The sequence below is a fragment of the Marmota monax genome, unplaced genomic scaffold (assembly GCF_021218885.2).
Source record: "Marmota monax isolate L192 unplaced genomic scaffold, Marmota_monax_Labrador192_F-V1.1 WCK01_AAM20220418_F8-fsc00010, whole genome shotgun sequence".
In the NCBI taxonomy this organism is placed as follows: Eukaryota; Metazoa; Chordata; class Mammalia; order Rodentia; family Sciuridae; genus Marmota; species Marmota monax.
This window is the reverse complement of record NW_026692321.1, coordinates 5,137,468-5,159,105: the sequence shown is the minus strand read 5'-3', so window position 1 is coordinate 5,159,105 and position 21,638 is coordinate 5,137,468. Positions and strand designations below refer to the sequence as shown.

Below are 21,638 nucleotides of genomic sequence, written 5' to 3'. Positions count from 1 at the left end.
GTGATCCACTTTGTGCTTTGAAGAAGGCCCTGCTGCTCTCCGCTGCAAGTTGTTTTTAAAACAGACTTGATGTCAGGTGTGGCGGCACACACCTGTGATCCCAGCACCTCTGGAGGCTGAGGCAGGACGATCCCAAGTTCAAAGCCAGCAATTTAGCAAGGCCCTAAGCAACTTAGAGACACCCTGTCTTAAGACAAAAAAATAAAAAGGGGTGGGTCTGGGGCTCCGTGGTTCAGCACTGGGTTCAAAAGATAGATTTCTGTCTCTGCCTTCCTCCCTTCCCCTCCGTGACCTCTCCCCTCCCTAATTTTAGGGGATGCAGGGTCACCTTTCTTCCTGCTCCTAGGCAGAGTTATCCGTCCCTGAGCACACACCCACCACAGGAATGAAGTAATTCAAACTTGGGCTGGTACCAGAAGATCTCAGAAATGGCTGTCTCCCACATTTACAAGTGAATCACCACTCCAGAGACCCAAGGAATGCAGCCTTTGAATCACCTCTTTTAAAACCCCTGTTCAGCCAGGCACAGCGGCACACACCTGAGATTCCAGCGGCTCCGGAGGCTGAGGAGAGAGGGTTGAATGTTCAAAGCCAGCCTCAGCAATTTAGCGAGGCCCTGCTTCAAAATTAAAAACTAATAATAATAATAAAAAGGGCTGGGGATGTGGCTCAGTGGTTGAGTGGCTCTGGGTTCAATCCCTGGTAACACACACACACACACACACACACACACGTGTTCTCCCTGATGGGCAGAATGACAGCCCCCAGGACAGGAGTCCCTTTTCCTCCTTGGCTAACAAAACAACAAAACTTCTTTTTCCTTTTTCTCAAACTGTGTTCTCGTTATTGGATTGGCATCAGGGACAAGGGCAGAGCTTTCCGTAACACCACACTGTGACCTGGACACCCAGAGGTGGCACCTAGACCTCGGGCGTGCCGGTGGGTGTCACAGAGCCTCCCTCTGCCCTCAGGTGGGCTCTGTTCCCTCTGGTTCCGAGGCCCGCGCAGTAGGGCTGCATCATGGCCTGTTCCACCTCCCCACGCTGCACCTGAGACCCTCCCCGAGGCCTGAGAAACAGGAGCGGCGGGAAGGTCCAGCACCCGGCCCTCCTGTGGGTTTCCATGACAACCAGGCTGCAGTGGTCCGCAATCACAATCACCCTGAGCTGACCACTCCTGGGCCCTCTGGTGAGCAGGAGGAGGCCCCACTTACTGGCACAGTGGCAGGCAGGGGTGGCTGGGCCAGGCCTCCAGTCACCTTCTGGGAAGCTTCAGTTGACCCAGACTTATGAAGGAAATGTCCTGCCAGCCTGGGAGGGACTCCCAAGCTGGGCGAAGACCCTTCAGGGCCTTGGCAGAGACACTGCCACCCAGCCCCATGGTCACATCAGATAAATCCCCAGGTGGAATCCTGAGCACCGAGCTCGGGGTCACCAGAGCCCTGGCCCTGCCCACAGGGGCAGTTCAGTGCTTGACCCCACAGGGAACCAAGAACCCAAAAACTTGCATCTCCAAGCTCCTGGCCATTTGAGGAACCAGGGGCTAACTCAAGGTGAAGAGGGGGGTCACGGCCATCCAGACAATGCCCTGCCCCACGCTGCTTTAGACAGGCTTAATAAGTACTTGTGTAAGGATCCTGCGAAATGTCGGAGAAAGAGACCACCAAGTGACCACTCATGCAATTGGCAGAAGGGGGATTTATTGAACCAGCATGCTGGGGCTCCGTGCCCACTCAAGAAGGGAAAGCAGCCCAGAGCCCCGAGCAGGGGCTGAGCACTGCTTAAGTACACTTTTTGGGGAGGGCGGAGGGCCTTGTATACATCAGAACAAATCATCATGAGGCACGGGAAAATTGAATAACAACTCCTAAACATGATTGGTTCATTCATTGGCGGGAACAGGTCAGGCTGGAGTGATAGGTCATTCCTACGGAGGGGGTTACATTTAAACTGATTGGTCCAGGCCCTGCAATGCCTACGTGCGACCACACAGAGCCCTTATTAAACAACCAATAGTCAGGGGAAATATTTACTGGGCAGTTCCAAGCATTGTCTCAACAGCTACAGAAATTTCAGGTTTTGCAGGTAGCATAGATACCTAACAATACCTAATCCTTTACATTTTAACTCAGACCTTGCAGCTTAGAAACTTTACAACACCCGGTCTTTTACCCTTTAACTTTTACACTTTAACTTCAATTTCTTTTACCCTTACACTTGTGACTATTAGGGTTTCCTGAGCACCTACTATGTGCAAATGGATCTGATCCTAGGAGAACTCTTGACCACTTTCCAACTGTCAGGGGCTGGATCTCAACGTCTGCACCCATGGACAAGCCCGTCTCTGCTTTCAGCTGGTCATGTGCCCTGGGGCCTACCAAGGCTTTGACAAGGAGAAAGGGCATTTCCTTCCAAAACCAGTTGGAAAACCACTGTGATAGTCCAACCTCCCCACTTCACAGAGAAGGAAACTGAGATTCCAGGAGGCAATGTGGCTTGTCCCAGATCCCACAGATCTAAACAGTGTATCAAAAGGCTAATTCAGTCAGTGTATTCGGCGATTCTTAGAACTTAACAGTGATGCATCATGTGTTTTTTAAAAGATTTTGAAGATTTCTGCCAAGCTTAGGTTAATTCTTCTCCATTTGACTTTTAGCAATAGTCAAGGTATTTGGGGTTCATCTCTGTCCAGCTGCCTGACGCTAGGGTGAGAGGAAACTGAATCAAAAGCAGAGGATCTCTGCATGGGGAAGGACAGAATGGACAGCTCAGCGGGGGCTGGGCTGCTGACCCTTCAGAAGAAAAGACTAAGGGTCAAAGTGGAGGTCTGGAGATTAGGGGAGACTCTCTAGGAGGAGAGAGGGGAAGTTGAGGGGTGAGAAAGAGGAAGTTGAAAGGCAATGAAGGAGAGACTCAGGGACAGAAGAAAAAAACAATATGTCATAAGAATTCCTCATCTTCGATATGTTTAACGGTATTTTTGAGGACATATTCAGTATACTTGAGAACATAATCAGATGAACAGATATGCAGGGACTTCAAAATAATGCAGATTGGGCTGGGAGAGAATGGGTGGGGTCAAGATGAGACAAACTCTGTTTTATTATATTGTCTCTGTTTCTGCACATTTGAAGTTTTCCATTATAAAAGTTTCTAAAATTTATGCAGCCAATACATTTCAGAATTTTTAAACAAAGGTGTTGAATGTAGTTTTCTCTATAGGGCCTCCAACCTCTGTCCCCCAAGGCTACACACACACACACACACACACACACGCCTTATCCTTGGGTCAGCCAAAGTGAGCCTCTGCATACTGATTCTCCTCTTCTTGGAGACACTCCAAAGCATTTGTTAAAATATTGATGCAAAAAAAGAAATTCATTAGTCAAACAAAACATCACAGAAATCTTCCCATCTATCTCATCCTGTGGGATCTGCTATAAGTTTTATAAATAGATCAAAGAAGCCACTACACATGACGTCTTGGCCGGTTGACAAGTCTGCTCTGGGCACCTCCACTTGGAGGAGGCCTGGCGCAGGCCACAGGCGGGCAGGACCCTACTCCCGTCTCTAGGCCTGGAGTCCTGTTCTACTGCGACACTCATTATCCAGGAGTAAAGGGAGCGGCAGGGATTTTTCTCAAGATTTCTAAGATTTAAGATTTTCGTCTTGGCACAGGGGATGCTGCCTTCCTGTCCAAGGCTGCCCAGGCACCTGTCTCCTCCTCCTCAGCTCCCAGAGTTCTCGGAGGGTCAGAAGCCAGCTCAGGCCCCTTTGTCCCATCCCGAGGGAGCCTGCCAGGCTCTGCCATCCAGGGCCCAGACACAGCACAGAGGAGGCTGGACAGCGAGCCACACTCTCAACACGAGCCCCCCCAGCACACACATACAGAGGAGGCCGAGTTTGGATGTCCACGCGACTTCCTTGAGGAGTGCATGGGTGTTTCCTTGGCTCTGGGCCACCAGCGGGGAGGACCCTGAGCAGGACGTCAGATGATTTGGGAAGGCAGGTGGAGACTGTTTTAAATCCCTGTCCTGGAACCAGCAGGCCAGGGCGGGTCCTAGTACCCACTGCAGCTGAAGCTCTTAGCCTAATTCTGATGGCTGCTGGGACAAATTACTGCCATCACACTGGCTTAAAAACAGAAATGAACTATCCACAGCTGTGCAGTTTGGAAGTCCAGCAGGGCCTCACTGCCCTACAGACAAGGTGTTGGCAGGGTCCCCTCTTGAGGTGCCAGGGAGGACCCCTTCGCCAGCCGTCTCCACCTTCTGGAGACACTGACCTTCGGCGGCTCGTGGCCCCCACTCCACGCCCGAGTCCTTCTCACCCTGCCATCTCACCAAGCTCCACTCCTGCCTCCCCCCAACTTTGCCCAATGCTCGTGGCTACGCTGGGCTAGGGCATCTGGGATAGGCAGGGATCCGAAACCTCGATGGTCCCCAGGTAACTTACTCACAGGTCCAGGGGTTGGGACGGGGACATCTTTGGGAAGCCACTATTCTGCGCACACACTACATTTGCAAATCTTAACACTACCTTCTTGATCGTCTTCTATAGTTCAGGCTTGTCATGATTCAGACCACGTAATTTAAAAGCCTGATGTTTGTAAAGCCAGTTTTCACACTGATCTCATTGAGGTCTGAGTGTAACCCAGGGAGGTATTAACTCCAGAGCTGGAACTGATACTTCCTGCTACTCCCATTCTTCCAGGTGAGGAAACCGAGGTCACCATTAGTCACTTTCGTTTCATTGTTTCTTTTTTCTAACTTCTTATCAAGGATATTTCCAAACCTAAAAATAACAGAACCGTGCAATGATGTTCCTTCTTCCAATTCGTCACTCGCCTTTGACGACTGCCCCGAAGCCAGTGTTCTTATTCACCTTGTCCCTATGCCCTCTGCTTTTCTGATGGTTTTGCTGAAATATTTTAAAGCAAACTCAGACATGAGAACCCACTTCCAGATTCATGCAGCAGACACTAATTGAGAGATGCGATGTCTCCACATCGTGTGGCTGCCAGGGACAGATGATGGCAGGAGGCTCTTCCTGCATGGCTGGGGGACCCTGAGTCACCTGCATGGAGCCTGCCCTCAGGGTGGCCAGCCTGGAGGCCCAAGAGCGCTCCAGAGCCCTGCCCCTTAATCCCCCGAGCTGGGCTCCCAGCCAGAGAAGCCAGCAGCCCTGCCCTAGACCCCTCCAGTGACCCATCTGCCACTTCTGGGATGTGGGTGTGGGAAGCAATCCCAAGGCACAGTTGAGACCTGCAAGGAAATGAGAGCTGTGTTTCTTAAAGTGGAGTCTACCCATGGGAGGCCACCCCATGGTCAAGAACTGATCTCAGCTGGGTACGGTGGTGCACACCTGTAATCTCAGCGACTCAGGTGGCCCGGACAGGACGATTGTGAGTTCAAGGGCAGACTGGGCCACTTAGAAAGGCCCTGTCTCAAAATAAAATAAAAAACAGCTGGTGCCTGGCATCATGGTGCACAGTAATCCCAGCAACTCCAGAGCCTGAGGCAGGAGGATTGCATGTTTGAGGCCAGCCTAGGCAATTTAGCAAGACCCTTTCTCAAAATAAGGGCTGGGGATGTAGCTCATTGGTAGAGCACTTGCCTAGCATGTGTGAGGCCCTGGATTCCATCCTCAGGACCACAAAAACAAAACAAAACAAAACAAAACAAAAAAACTGATCTCAGTGTCTCTGACACAATGTCAAACCATGAGTGTCCAATATGCACCGACTGTGTGCCCCTAAGGGGCCCCAAGAATGGGGATTAGCACCCTTATTAAAGAGGCCCGAGGGAGCCTGTCAACCCTCCCTCTGTGCAAGGACATAAAAAGAAGCCGCTAAGGAACCAGCAAGAGTCCTTGCCGGAACCTGACCACACTGGGCCCTGATCTCGGTTTGCAGCTTTCAGAACCACAAGAAATCACTGTCGGTGGATCCCGAGCACCTGGTCTGGGCGCTTTGTCAGAGCAGCCTGAGCAGAGTAGGCCAGCATCCTCTGTCAGAAAGTAAACACAAGGTCACTCCGTCACTTCCACTCCAGTTCTTCCTTGTCACCGCTTCCTTTTTCCGCTGGAAATGGGGACAGTGTGACAGGCTGCTTGATCTTGTCAATGTAAGTGAGCCCTCACCACCCCCACCATGGCTGGCTACAGATAAAGCACCAGGTGTGTGAGCTGCTGGCTTTAGGGGAATTAGAGGAGCCGTGGCTCACTGTCGGAATGCTGCCCTCGCCCAGTGGGTTGGGATGAGTTTTAGTACGAAAGAAGTGGCAGGTGGCAGGAATGACCCAGAGCCCACCTACGGTGGGGCACAGGTGCCACCTTGTGGTACGGGGAAATACCCGGACCCATCGGTTCCCCAGGGAGGGACAAACATGGAAATAATTTGCTCAAAGCCAGAAAAGAATATCATGGGACGCAAGCTGCAGTCTGTCTGACCTGAACACCGTCTCAACTGCAGATCATCACGGAATTAGAAAGTATTCTGAGTGGAATAATAAACTCCTACACCTCAAAACTTGCAAGATGCATCCAAAGCAGTGCCTCAAGGAGCATTTCTAGTCTAAAATGTGGGAAGGAAGAAGGATGGGAAAGGGAGCAGATAAGATCCGTCTCAAGAGTCGACAAAAGGAAGACCAACACAAATACCCTCCCCAAGGCAGGAAGAATAGAAATAAGAATAAAACTGTGGAGTAGGGAACAAAGAAACAAAGAACCAACAAAACGTAAATTTGATTTCTTCTCTCTCTCTCTCTTTTTTTTTTTTTTTTTGGTACCAGGATTGAGCCCAGAAGTGCTTAACCACTGAGCCACATCCCTGGCCTGTTTTATTTTTAATTTTGAGACAGGGTCTCACTAAGTTGCTGAGGCTGGCTTTGAACTTGGGGTCCTCCTGCCTCAGCCTCCCAAGTTGCTGTGTTTACAGGTGTGTACCACTGTGCCCAGCTAAATTTGGTTTCTTCCTTTCTTTCTTTCTTGTTACCAGGGATTTAACTTAGGGGCATTTGATCACTGAGCCACACCACCAGCCCTATTTTGTATTTTATTTAGAGACAGGGTCTTGCTGAGTTGCCTAGGGCCTCACTAAGTTGCTGAGGCTGGCTTTGAACAAGCAGTCCTCCTGTCTCAGCCTCCTGAGCTGCTGGGATTAGAGGCATGCCCCACTGAGCCCAGATACTAAATTTGGTTTCTTGAAAAGGCTGAACAAACTAAAAAGTTTCTGGTAAGAATGATCAAGAAAAAAGGGATAACTATCACTACCATCTCAGCCCAATCGCCATGGGGCCTTCGAGTGGTGCCTGCCCTTGAGCAAGTTAATCAACCTCTCTGAGCCCGATTCCTGATTTCTTGCTGTAATAACCAGACATTTGACACCTGCATCATCAGCTGTTATGAGACTGGAATGAGAGGGCGTGTGCCAAGTGTCTGGCAGGGAGAAGAAGCACCTAAGCTGTAATGCTTATTACCATGTGGCTATCACAGCCCCAGAGTACTCCAAGGGGACGGGGAGGAAGTTTCCCAGGTAGGCCCTGAAGGATTTAGGAGAAGAAGGAGAAAGACCACCCAGGCTGAGGGCCCAGTGAGCCTGCTGCAGGACCCCAGGAGGCTGAACCTGTCCCCTCTCTGCAAACCACAGCTGCAGGGAGTGGCGGGGGTGCCAGGGCCCGGGCTGAAGTTTGAGGTCCATGTTGAAAACATAAACGGGCCTGGGCCTGGTGCATTATGCAGCAAGGGTGGATAATAAATGGCTTGGAATTTCTTTTTAACCATTTAGTTATCAATTTTTTCCAAGGTGTTGGAAATTCGATGATGACGCCCCACTTTTCTTCACTGTCCAGTAAATAACTTTATTGTAATCGTCTCCAGGCTCACTGAGAAGTTACTTTCTGTTGGAAGCAAGTGAACAGTTTCCACCAGGCCAAGGCAGCTTCTCCCTGCAGGAAGACGTCCTCTGGGGCTCTGTTTACTCTCCCAAAGGAAACACACATTCTGCATTTCCCCAGGTAAAGAGCCTGTGTTGGAGTGACAGGTATAAACCTCAGCTAAGACCTGGGGTCTCTCCTCTGGGGAAAAGGCAATCAATGAGATGATGCTCCACCCCCACAGGAGGGAAGGGTCACCAGACAAGACCCCTTCAGACCTTCCTGGGAGAAGGCCTCGCTCTTTACAAGTGTCTCCAGACAGGGAAACTCTGAGGATGAGCCGGGGGCTGTGGCCCAGGGCGTAATCCCAGGGACTCTGGAGGTTGAGGCAGGAGGATCACAAGTTTGGGGTGAAACTCAGCCATTAGTGAGGCCCTCTCTCAAAATAAAAAGTAAAAGTAAAAAGGGCTGGAGCTGTGGTTCAGCGGCAAAGTGCCCCCAAGTTCAATTCCAGTATTAAAAAAAAAAAATTAACTTACAATACAGCAATTCAGCTTCTGGGTATATACTCAAAAGAATTGAAAAGAGGGTCTCCGAGAGGTACCTGCATACCCATGTTCACAGCAGCATTGTTCACAACAGCTAGAACTTGCGTGGAAGCAACCTAAGTATCCTTTACAGAGGGGTGGATAAGCAAAGTGAGGGTATCCATGCAGTGAAATGTTATTCAGCCTTAAAAAGAAAGGAAATCCAGACACATGCTAAGACATGGATGAAACCTGAGGACATTCTGCTAAGTGAAATAAGCCAAACACCGAAAGAAACGTACTGCATGGCCTGACTTTTATGAAATACCCACGATAGTCTAATTGCAGAGACAGAAAGTAGCACGGTGGTAGTTGGGGGTGGGGAAGGGCGGGGGTGGGGGAGTCATGTTGAATGGGTCCAGAGTTCTCACTGGGAAAGATGAATGTGAGTTTAGAGGTGGTGGTGGTAATGGTTGTACAACACTCTGAATGCAGTTAATAATACTGCCTGTGTGCTTAAAAATGGGGAAATGGTAAATTTTATGTACTTTAATGCAACTGAAAAATTAGGGTGGAGGAACAACCAGACAATATGATTCACCAAAGTTCAAAAACATGCAGAACAGTTCTGCGGATGTAGCCAGAACAGGAGTTCCTGGGGAGCACAGGAGTACTGCCTGGGGGCGAGGGCGCCCCCTAGGGGCCAACATGGCCCGTGTGCATTTGCACTTTAGAAGCGTGTGCTTGTTGCATGTTATAGCTAAGTAAATATTTTTATTATTTTATTTTATTTTATTTTGAAAGAGAGAGAAAGAGTGAGAGAGAGAGAATTTTTAAAATATTTATTTTCTAGTTTTCGGTGGACACAACATCTTTGTTTGTATGCGGTGCTGAGGATCGAACCTGGGCCGCAGGCATGCCAGGCGAGCACGCTACCGCTTGAGCCACATCCCCAGCCCCAGAGTAAACATTTTTAAATAAGAAAATACCACGTCTGCCTAGATTAAAAAATAGGAGGAAATACAATAGCATGTTAGCAGACCCTTTCTATTTATATTTGAGTTATAGGCTTTTTTTCTATGATCTCTATTTTCAAATTTTGTCTAAAATGAGGACATACTGCATAAGAGAAGTTTGTAGCAGCTATAAACACTTTTTATCTGAAAGGAAAAACTTGAGTAGGCCACAGTCATTGAGATCTCTTGAGGTAACCCTTGGGGACAACCCTTGCTCCCTCCATCCCACAGGCCCTTATGGGCCTGCTTTTGGGGGGGACACAGAGCCAGTGGCCCTCAGTCTCCACTGCCTAAGGAGCTCACTAAAAGCCCGATCAACAAAGGAGGCAGAGAGTGGACAGGCCATTCCCCTCCACTGGGCAGGGCCACTAGACATTGCTTAGGCCACCTTGACAAAGTACCACGGGCCAGTGGCTTAGACAAAAGGAATGTAATTCTCACACTTCTGGAGGCTAGAAGTCCAAGACCAGGACCCTTCCTGGCTTGTAGATGGCCGCTTTCTCTAGTCTATGTCTTGTCCTCTTGTAAGGGCCCTGATGCCCTCTGATCCCGACCCCCACCTTTCTGATTTCATTTAACCTTAAATAATTCCTTTCTCTAAATATAGCCTGGGGGGCATTCGAGCTTCAGTTATGAATGGGGGACACAGTTCAGTCCACAGCAGCCACCTTCCCAGTCCCACTTCCACGTCTTTGCCACATGGTTCTCTCCACAGAGCATGCCCCACATGGAACAGCACAGGTACATCCTGGCCCCGCCCAGCGCCTGCCAAACCGAGGTCCCTGCAGCCCAGCTCCCCCAGACACAGGGCCTCCTTTGCTCCATGTTTCTGAATTGGGTTGCACTGAATTACTACAGATGGATTTTCTACCAGCTGTGCGACTGCCCTTGAGAAGGACAGGGGACTGCCCAGGAGGGTCCCCCTCCCTCTCTCCTTGCTCTCCCTCTCTACCTGAGGGATGAGGACTGACTCTGGGAGAAGCTCCAGAGCTCTCCAGAGGCTGGGCCCATGGGCGTGGAAAGAGCTGTTCCCAGGCAGCAAAGGACCCCAGGGCCAGGCCTCTTCAGTGAAAGGGACAAGTGAGGCTGGGAGTGGAGCATGGGGCTGGGCCACCTCTCGCCAGAGAGGACGCACCCTGATCCTGAGTAGCTTGCAGCCCAGCCATTAGGTCCCAGGCAGCAAGGACAGGGTCAGCACCAGCCACCAGTGTGCATGTTGGGGATGTGGCTGGGGGAAAGGGGGGGGACTGAGGAAAGGAGAAGAAAATCAAAGAGGGAGATAAAATGAGGAAAAGAGAAAAAATAATTGCTGCCAACACCTCCAGGGTGCTTACCACGGAGCCCACACTGTCCACGCTCCTTCAACGGCATTCTTCTAACCACCCCCTAGGTGGGGGCTAGTCCTCTCCGCAGTTTGCAGATGAGCCCAGAGTTTAAGTCACCTGCCTAAGAACTTAGAGCCAGTAGGTAGCAGGCTGATCTAAACCATGGAGCCCTGGGAGGAGGGACAAAGTGGAATGAGGGAGGGGAGAGGAGAAGAGGAAGAAGGAGGATTGGGAGGAGGAGGGGAGGAGGGGAGCAGGAAAGAGGGAGGAGGAGGACGGGAAGAAGGGGAGGAGGAGCAGCAGAAGAGGTACCATCTTTCTTTAAACAGATATTTCCTAAGAGCCTCTTGTCTGTCAGGCATTGCTGCAGACCCAGGGGGCACAGTCCTGGCCAGGGTCACAAGTGTGCAGCTAGCACAATCACCTGGGTGCCCCTGCCCTGGCCCAGAAAGGCCTGACTCCAGTTAAACGCTCTTCTGTTGCTGTTCTGAAATTCTTATCCTTTCTCAACAGGGGCCCCACATTTTATTTTGCAAATTATGCAGCCGATCCTGTGTGCAATGATGAAGCAAACACACCATGTCCCTCCCTTCATGGAGATGATTCTAGAAGGAAGAGGGTACGTGCCAACCAAAGACCAGGAGCCGAGTGTTTGTTGTATCACTGGGGGACTGGGAAAAGGGCATGGGTTGTCCTTTAAGCTGGAAAGGCAAAACTCAATTCTTTTTACAATTTCATTACCAGAAAAATCTATTGGCCCCAGGAGCATCCTGCTCACCAAATTGAACTAAAAACAAAAGGGCATCCACTGTCTCCCCAAAGCTGTCATGGAGCCAGCTCCCCATAAATCACTAACAAGCAGGAAGCATGTCTCAGCAGGGCTTCCTGCTCCATCCACTTGCCCTGGTCCCCCAGAGCCTGTTTGCATGAACCAAAGGCCACTACAGCACTGACCCCTCACCTTCATGGACCCCTTGAGCCTCCAGGCCCTCGGGGGAGGCATCAGTACCCCTTACTTAGAGCAGGGTGCTTAGCTAACAGGTCCAAGGTCACGCAGCAGTGAGAAGTCAGGGCAACGCTTGCCCCAAGCTTGTCTGGCTCACAAACCTGGCATGTGCCCACCTCAGTGCGTTCACGCTAAACACACGCAAACCCCCATGCCCCTCCTCATCCTTGGACCTTGGCAACTGGGGTGCCACGGCCTGGATCCATGGGTTCCTGGGCCCTCTCAGCTCTGAGACCCGCCCTCTGCATGGTTGGAAGCAACATCTTCTCCTGAGTCTTCCCAGACCCCAGCAGGTTGGGGATACCCTCCAGGCACCGTGTCCTGCCCTTTGCATCCTGAGCCCCACAGGGCCAGGGTTTCTGTTGGTCCCCAGCCCAGTACCTGGCACGTGGCTGACACTCAGGAAGTGCAGACCACAGCATCGCAAGGTCGTGTCCCCCAGCTTTATTCAGCCCATTTCTTTTCTTTCTGTGTCTTCCCTGGTGCTCCCCTGGGTCTGACCACTAATCCCTCCCTCCCTGGGCAGATGTGGCTGCTCACCAAGCCCAAGGAGGAGGGCGCTGCGGGCTCACTGCCTGGGTCTGTGCGGCCACCACGAGGGCCCAGCATGCATCTCCGAGGGCGGACGGTGGCCCAGGTGGCCTGTTTTCCCTGTGCTGCCTCTTGTCCTCTTGATTTAGGAACACCTTCTTTCTGGCCTCTGGCTCCTAATCAGTGGCTCATTTTGTGGGCCTTTCAAAGAGCTCTGGCCAGGGGCACAGAGGGCCCGTGGGTGGCCCTGGCTTTCTCTGCTGTGCCAGTCAACAGCACAGCTCCTGCCAGTGGCAGGAAGGCAGGTTGGAGAGGAGGTTGGAGAGGGCCCATCTCTGACCCCATTACAGATCCGAATGCTGCAGTCACCAAGGGTGGCTGAGCTCATCAGCTGGCAGACGTCTCCTTGGAACCCTTCTCTCTGCCCCCACCTTTCATGTGCGCTCTCCGCCCCCCTCTCTCTCTCACACACACACACACCAGAGAAGACAACAAGGCAGACAACACACCCCACCAGCACCCCACCACCACCGCCCAGCTAGAGGCTGCCTGGCTTCACCACTAGGCAAGATCAAAGCCAACGAAACATTGTTCAGCAACCTGGGACCCCTCCTCGGGAGGAGGAATGTTTAGCTCCATGACAGCTAAACCAGCTCCCAGGGCTCCAGGCTCCTGCTTGGCCTCAGAAACAAACTTCAGGATCCAGTCAAGGGGAAGATGTGGAAGTTCATGGGGAAACCAGGAGTGGTCACCCTGGGAAGGAGACAGTGTTGCCCAGGTCCCGGCAAGCGCAGGAGCTCAAGGCTGGGAGCCTGGGTTATCCCCGTGCTGCAGCAGAGAAAGGCAACCCTTCCCTGCAGAGAGTCTGAGTCCCCGGGCCTCCCTGAGCCGCCTTCAGCGACAGCGAGAGCCAGCAGGCCGAGTGCAGGACCGGGCTGGGGCTCTCCCACGGTCCTTCTTCCTAGTTCCAGCATCTGGATCACAGTCTCTGTCAGGTGGGTGTCAGCATCAGGACATCCAGGTGTCAGGAACTAGAAGGAACTGACTCACATCTCCCTCCTCTCCCCCAGTGTGGGCCGAAGTTCAAAGCCAGCCCCAAGACATCGGCAGACTCCTGGGAGCTCATGCCTCCCGGAGGCCTCAGCCCCATCTCCTGCTTCTAGCGCCAGAGTCCAGTGAGAGACTCAGCTCCTCTTCTAAGATCATCCAAGAGTGCAGGGGACCAGGAAAGGGGGTTCACTCTGAGGCCCCTCCAGCAAGCAGCAGTGTCCCAGCCTCTAGCACCCTCCGAGGGGGCACTGTTGGTCCCTACCCCTCAAGCCCCTCCCCAGGCCCTTCCCATTGTGCTGGGTTTTCATAGTTTACTGTTCCTGCAGCAAAAATCAGAACTTGTCCCGTGTGGAGCACGTTGCTGTCTCCTCTCTGAGGTGACAGGGCACGGGAGGGCATGTTTTAGAACACAGACAGTCCCCCTGATGAGAGCATTTGGACCCAGCAGGTAATCTCAGACACTTCCCCTTGTGTTGTGTATTCATGATGAAACCCGAAAGGGGTGCTTCAACTTATCAAAACAGGTGGCCAGCATCTAGAAGGGTGCTCTTTGCTAAATAATGGGTGAAATAGGGGTGTTGGGATCCCTTGCTGGAGCAGCCTGTGGTACAGCTGCACACATCGGGTAGTGAAATAAGGCTGGATTGAAGGTTAGACTGGGTGCAGAAGGAGGAAACGAGCAGACGATGAAGGGAGAAGAGAGGGAGGGAAGGAGCAAAGAGCCCAGGGATCAGGAGCCGCCAGGGCCCGCACATCATGGAACCTGATTGTGGAGGAGGTCGGGAGTCACAGAAGTGTGGGGACCCACGCTGACCCCCAGGGTTGGTGTGAAGGTTTGTTAAACAGAAGACATTTGAGATTCCACAGATGCAGAAAGAAGCCTTTTGGGAGCTGTCTGTATGTGAGACAGAATCTTCTGGAAAAGAGGTTCCATAAATCCCTTCTCTCTGAAGGGGCTGCTCCACTCCCAGGAAGGAGACTGGAGATTGAAACTGCCATAAATTCCCCAGGGGAGGGGCCTCCAGTCAAGAAGACAGCAGGCCACTTGGGCCTGTTGTAAAAAATAAATAAACAAAAATGTTTAAAAATTGGTCAATAACACTTCTTAAAGACGGTACGAAGCCGAACTTTATTCAAGAGAACTGTCAAGACAGGCCCAGGGACCAGTGCAACGGGACAGTGCAATGGGAGAGAGACCCACCGGCTCACACAACAGAACAAGGAAAGGTGGGAATTCACAGGTGGTCCAGGTGAGCACATGGAAGAGCACCGGGGCATGCACCAGGGCACGGGGGTCTGCCTCAGCTGACCTAACAGGAGTCTCTGAAGGCAGACAGGAAATCCCACGTCATCTGGGGATGATGGAGGATGAGAAGCCTGATTCGATATGGAGGCCAGGTGACCAGAGGTGGGGGTCAGGTGACCGGAGGTCAGGCCAGGAGATCAGAAGTAGAGGCCAGGCTACTAGAAGGCAGAGCCAGGGAGGAGGACTGGAGAGGGAGGGGGGACCTTCACCATCACCAGGTGACCAGAGGTGGAGGCCAGCTCTCAGAGGTGGGGGAGGGGGACTTCTGGCGAGCCTGATCCCTCAGGCTGTGCTGCAGTTGGACAGGGCAGGGATGAACAGGGAGCCTGGAAGCGAGGCCTAACTGGAAAGGAGTCCAGGAGCCTGAGCCGAGGAGAGCTGGCAATGGCACCTCTGCCTCTCCCCACTCCCGTTTCCTACTAGTTAAGCACGTAAACCCCGCCGCTCCTGAGGCCTGTGAACAACCTTGTCTTTGCTGCTCTATTGTCGGTGAAATGTGCAGGCCCCCAACACTGAACCTAAGGTCGAGGAAAGGTTTCCCTCCAGACACTCAGGCATGTTGGAAAAGGAAAGCCCTGGAGACAAGCCCTGGGCGACAGACATTTGACCTCAGGGCCTATACGCTCCAAGGCCGCCCGCCATCCTGCTGGTGTGGGAAGGGAAATCAGAACAGCCGCCATCATCTGCACTTTGGAGAAGGGGGATAGGCAGGCCATAAATAAGTGCCATAAGGAAAACATGGCCCTAGCCCACTGCTAGCCAGGCTGGGGACATGAGCCCCGATCCCTCTGCTCCACTGACTCTGGATCCAGGGCAAGTCAGTGAGCAGGCAGAGCCAGGGAGGGGGACTGGAGAGTGGGGGAGGACCTTCACCCTCACAGGCACCTGGCCAGGGGACTGTGCACAGGCTGAGCGTTCAGGAGAGCAAGAGGACACACCACCCGCCACCCCACACAGAACACACCCGCCACCCCGACGGCCTGCCCAGTGCCTGCCGTCTGGGTCATCTCACACCTTGGCCTCCCTAGCAAATCTCCAGCCAGCCGTGCTGAGCGTGACCCAGGGCAGAAATGGTGTTCATGGGCTGGCTCTGGCACCAAGGGGTGTTTGTCAGCCCCTGCAGCTGGGTAGGGCCAGAGGCAGTCCTTGCTGTGCAGTGAGATCCTGGCCAGACCATTCAAGAGAAGACCGCGGGGGACCTCAGATCTGCTGTCCTCAGTGCCAACGGAGGGAGCCTCTGCTTCCTGCCATTCACTCCCCTTGCTCACTCACCCCTCACTTTGTTCAACTAACCATCATTTATCAACCACTTGCTGTGGAGCAGGTGCAATCCAGACCCAGGGAAACTGAGGCAGACAGATGGTCAGGATGGACGCAGCCGAGGGAGCCGTGCTCGGAAGGAAGATGTGACATGTGAGCTGTGTCTCCGGAGAGGCCTCTTGACAGGTGTCATACACAAGTATCAAACAGCTCCCGAAGGCACAGCCGTCACTCCTGCTCCCAAGGCCTTTCCCTCATGCTACATCAGCCCCAGCAAGGTGTCTGCAGCCTGTCCCTGTCACAAGTGGCATGTTTGGACACACAGTCTCCTTACAGGGTCAGGGGCCAAAGTCTTTCCTGCCCCCTCCCTGGAAGGTGTAAAAGCTCTCAGGAGAGCCCGAGAGCAAACCAGCACCATTCTGGACATGGTCGTGTTTGTGGAACCAGCTGCACTCAGCAGGTGTCCTCTCCGTGCCCAGAAATAGGTGGCAACCTCACCTACTCTCACGGCAGCGTCGGAGTGGCAGGAGAATGGCAGCAAATGGGGCCTGGGCTTCTGTCCCAGCCTCACCCCCCGCCCAGGCTGTGCACCACAAACAGGCCTCAGTTTCTCCAGCTGTAGAGTAGGCCATAGGGTCGCTTTCCAGGGACACCATGGGGAATAAAGGGGACAGGATGCCCAACGCCCCACTCGTTGGCCTGACACTCACTGGGAGCATCCAGCAGTTGTGATGCACCTGACCCCAACCCATGCAGCTGTATCCTGGCTGGTGTTTGCAGAAAGGCACAGAAGCCAGCCAGGAGCCAGGGCTGACATGACTTTGGGAATTTGAGGAAGGTGGAAAGGCAGGAATGGCAGAGAGCAGGGTCCAGAAGGACCACCCAATTCTCGCCTAGCCCTGCAGCTTGGCCTAAAGCTGGCTCTGGATTTCACACACGTGCTGAGAGCCACAGCCGAGTTGGAATGGCCCCTGGCATTTTGCCAATAGTATTGGTTGACAGGGGAGGCATATCTGCCTGGGCAGCTACTTTGGAGTTCTCCTGGGGATTCCCGGAGAGTTCCCATTGGTTGGGGAAGTGCAGGAGGAGGGATTTCCGGAGGAGATATTTCCGGTGGCTGGTTCCTGGAGGAGCCGCGTGGCATTCGAGAGAATTCCCCAGGAGCGTGTGTGAAGTGTTTTGGTGGAGTTCAAAAATAAAGTTTGTTCCTGCTTCAGTGGCTCGTGATTTGTGCCCAGCCAGACTGCGGCACACGCACATGCACACACACACACACACACACACACTCAGCTCTGAAAGGCCCCGTTAATTCAGAGTCACTTTAATCAATTAGATGAAGTGTAAAATAACTGTTCAGCTCTGCTCAGGAAATGGGACTGTTACCGCTGTTGACCGGTGACGAGTCCTTGCTTCCCCAATGTTGAAGAATAACATCAGAGAGCACGCCGAGGCAAGGTCAGAGTAGAAATTAGAAGTTTGTTAAAGATGGGCTGGGGATGTGGCTCAAGCGGTAGCGTACTCGCCTGGCATGCGTGCGGCCCGGGTTCGATCCTCAGCACCACATACAAACAGAGATGTTGTGTCCGCCAATAACTAAAAAATAAATATTAAAATTCTCAAAAAAAAAAAAAAGAAGTTTATTAAAGGACAGCAGAAAAGACTTCTCCCGGAGGAAGAAGGGGACCCAAGAGGTGGAATCTGTGGAAGTGCGGTTGTCTCCCCTTTTTATAGTTCTGGTGAGGGGTAAGGGTTAGGACACAGGTGGGCCAAACGGGCAGGAAGGACTTAATTATCACTTTTTGGGATGGGCTTATCACTTCTCTGGGATGGGCTATCTCCAAATCTGTTGGGGGCTGTTTCCTGGGTCCATTAACATTTCTTTGGGGTGGACTTTGGCCTAGGGCCTTTCCGGGACTTCATTAACATTCCATGAGTTGTCCTGCCTTTCTCTGAATCATTGTCAGCATAGCCTTCATTTTCGATTTTACTCGATATTAGACCCGATTTACCTAACTACACTGACCACCTAACTTTAAATCTGGCTTCAGGACCTGTGGTCTCTAAGGCTTTACGGAGGATGTGTTCCTCACAGGTGGGCCACCACGAGGCCACCGTCAGAGGCCATGTTGGAGAGGTCGCCATGTGCTCCATGCCAAGTGGCCAAACCTAAGGCAAGAGAGCCTTCCGAAGCCCACAGGAGAGCTAGCAAACTGCTGGGAGCTGCTATCCAACCCCAGGGCCCCTGGCTGCCCCTCCTTCACGGCCACCTCCACCTGCACTGCGCAGGGCCTCACCACCCTGACTCCAAACCTGCTTCCCTGCCCGCCCCCATCCCACCTACCAAACGGGTGTGAGAAATTGCACAGACACAATACACAGCGTGCACAGGGCACAGAGGGCAATGCACACTTCCAGGTCTCACATCCCAGTGGACAGCTGGGGACAGTGGGGCCCAGGCTCCTCAGATCAGACCAGGGCTGGCTCTGGGGCTGGATTCTCTGGCCACGCCCACACATGCCACCACCTCCTCTACAACTCTGCCTTTGCAAGCAGCCTGAGGCTTGTGTCCTCTCTCAGAGGTGGGATCCAAATTATTTAACACTGGAGCATCTCAAGATAGACCAAGCCAAATGGATGCCACATGCCCCTTGCCAGTGGGTGCTGCCTGAACTTGAGCCCTGGCATCCTCATTCCAGCCACCGGGGTGGGTTCCTCTCACATCCCATGCTAGCGTGTCTAGTGGGACCCTGAGCCATTCAGTCACAATGTCGGTGACAACAGTGGTGCCAGGCCCTGTGCCAAGACTTCCGAGTGTATCAAAGAGTTTGACCCTCACTTGGAAGCTGGTGTGACCATCATCTCTATGTACAGACACAGGAGCTGAAGAACATGATCACTGCCCACCTGGGGTGTCGGATTCTGATGCCGCTCTATGGCTCCACCCAAACCAGGCCGCTTCCCTTAAAATAAATAAAAAATGAAGCGCATATCCTGGGCCCCACGGAAAGACACACTCCATCCAGGAGCACGTCTATCCAACACACACTCACATTCACATTCAAACACCCATGCACACACTCATGCACTGCATGCATACACACTATACACATTCACACACTTTGACACACTCACTCAGATACACTTCTCACAACTCATACACATATTTACACAAACATTCAAACTTCTACACACATGTATCCTCTCACACATATACACACATACACATTCACATACATGCACACACTCAGCTACACATATACTCATATACTCACACTAACACATGCACTCTTACACACACTCATGCACTCACACACACACTCCCATAACCACTCACCCAGCTCACACTCACTAATGCATACACATACACTCACAATCACAGACCCACACCCTCACACTTTCATGTGCACACACTCACATGTGCACATGCTCACACACTTATACTCACACTCTTACATACACTCACATTCACTTCCACACAGCCATGCACACTCACTCCCACACCTACACACATCACATATACCCACTCACGTTCACAAACCCACTCACACACACACACTCTTTGGTGACTGGGAAGTGGACTCATGGACCCCAGTTTCCTGATGCCACAGGAGGGACAATGGGCAGTTGTCACAGGCGTGGTGCCAGATGGGGCGCTGGATGCCAGGTGCGTCTGGTTAGGAAGCCGTGCAGAGGCCGAGGAGCCTCTGTAACGTCGCAGAGCTCAGAACAGGCAAGGCTAAGGCGGACCCCACCTCTCTGCCTTGGAAGCCCAAGAGGCCGTTAGAGTTAGAATTTTCCTCTGTGACACAGAAAGCGTGGCAGCCCGGAGAGCAGCTGGGCCAGCTGGAGCCCGACCCTGCGCCGCCCCGTTTGAGCGAGGCCACGGGCCTCTCCCAGCCCCTCCGCACCCTCCCGCTGGACCGGCCGCTACCCGGGGTGAGTGGGCTCCCTCTGCTCGCTGTGCCAGAGCTCACTGGGCAGACGCAGAGAACCTGAGACCCCGGGCTTCCTGCCTTGCCAAGGCCACGTGGCCAAACCCCAAGACTCGGGTGAGCACCCCACTCTCCCTCACCCGCCCCAGCCTTTGCTCCCGCAGGCACCCGCACCAGGAGCCTATGCTCCCGCAGGCGGTGGGCGCTAACCAGCCCCTGGGAAGCAGCCGCGGACGCCCCTCCTTTTCCCACTCTCGCCCTGTGCTGCCCTTTGGTTCCCCGGAACAGGCTGACATTTGCTATCATGAGCTTGCACCCCCCTCTCCCCGCAGCCAAGAGCTAATTGTCCTGATTTCCTTCCAAGAGAGCCTCTCTGAATCGCCTTCCCAGACACAATTAGGCAGGTTCAGCTTGATTTTCACACTCCAGCTCTGAAAAAATCAAATCAGCCAGGAAGCAGAGCCCCTCCAAGTTCTCTGAGAGCCCCTTTGTGTAGTGAACAAAGCACACACATAATTACCTGCTTAGATGATGAGCTCAGGACCCGGGCCCTGCTTGCAGGAGAGCAGGCACCACTGCCCACCCCTGCCCAGCCCTGCCCCCACCAGCAGTTCTTGACAGCAGTGAGCCTTAGGCTGTCTCTGGGATATGCTGTAGGGTGACAATGCCCCAGAGCCCCCTGATCAGCTTCGCCACAGGTCACTAGTCACTACCTAGAGCATGCAGTCATGAATTGCTGGTGCCATAGGAGCAGCAAGTCCAACAGCCTCATTGTGAAGATGAGTGCCCAAGGCTCAGAGAGGGGAGGTTGAACCCAACTGAAAGCTAAGTCTCCCAGCAGGGGCTCTCCCTCGGATGGACCACTAGCTAATCTAAGACGCACAGTCATCTTGGCCAAGATGGTAAGGACTCCCAGCCCCTGCAGATGGTTTTCTCCTGCTTGGGGCACCATATGGTGAGCAGGCTGAGGAAAGCCGGTCTTGTAGTTTTTCTGGGGACAGAGAAGAAAGAGGTCCTTTATCCCATGTGGAAAAACCAGGGCCCAGATGTCATACAGCAAAATGTAGCAGAGCTGATATTTGCCTTGAGGCTCCGCTTCCTGGGCTGGTGCTCACAACTCACACCACTAACCTCTCCACCAAAATGCTGCATCTGCAACCCGAGATTGACCGAGAGGTGGCCGTGGTTGACAGGCAACCCCAGAACACTCTAGGAATCTGCACATTCTGAACGAGGTCTGCAGCCTGTGGGAGAAGCCAGGTGGCTCCTCACCTATGACCTGGTACCACCGCAGCTCTGTATACCTGGGCCGGCCCTCCACCTCAGGGCCCCTTGGTTTGCCCGTCTGGAGAATAAAGCAGTGCTGTCCTCTTGCAGGCTGCCCCGTGGAGCCCACGCAGTGAGGCCACAGCCACTTGGCACATGTGCAGAGGGAGACTGGGTTCTTGCACATCTGCCCAAGGATTCCCAGGCCACATCAAAGTCCAAGCATTGAACCCTGAGCTAATAAAGAGCCACCAGCCTAGGAGGCAGCAAAGTGTGGCGCCAGGTGGCCCAGGCCCTGCATCCGGTACCTAGTCCTAACCTGAGCAGCCAGTGGGGTAATGCTTCCAAAGAGGAACAGGGTTGGGGTGAGGCTTGGGGCCAGGATGGCTGGGGAAAGGCCGTGGGGGACCGGCAGAGCAGCTGTGAGGTCCCAGAAGCAGAAGCATCAACATCTGCTGAGCCTGAGCCGGCTGGCAGTGGGGGGCTACGCAGGTGGTCCTGGGACAGAGGCAGAGGAGTGAGGGGACCGGAACCCTACGGTGAATG

At 53.0% G+C, this 21,638-nt stretch overlaps 1 long non-coding RNA gene across 4 annotated transcripts in view; it reads right to left on the bottom strand.

The window, feature by feature from the left end:
• Positions 1-21,638, bottom strand: part of LOC124090589 (uncharacterized) — a 49,101-nt gene that overhangs the window by 9,401 nt on the left and 18,062 nt on the right. Inside the window, exon 4 of one of the 4 annotated variants that reach the window (XR_006851145.2) lies at positions 17,539-20,817. The exons of the other annotated variants lie outside the window; for them this stretch is intronic. This is a non-coding gene — a long non-coding RNA (uncharacterized LOC124090589). Of the gene's footprint in view, positions 1-17,538; positions 20,818-21,638 lie in introns of those variants that run through there. 4 annotated transcript variants of the gene reach the window in all.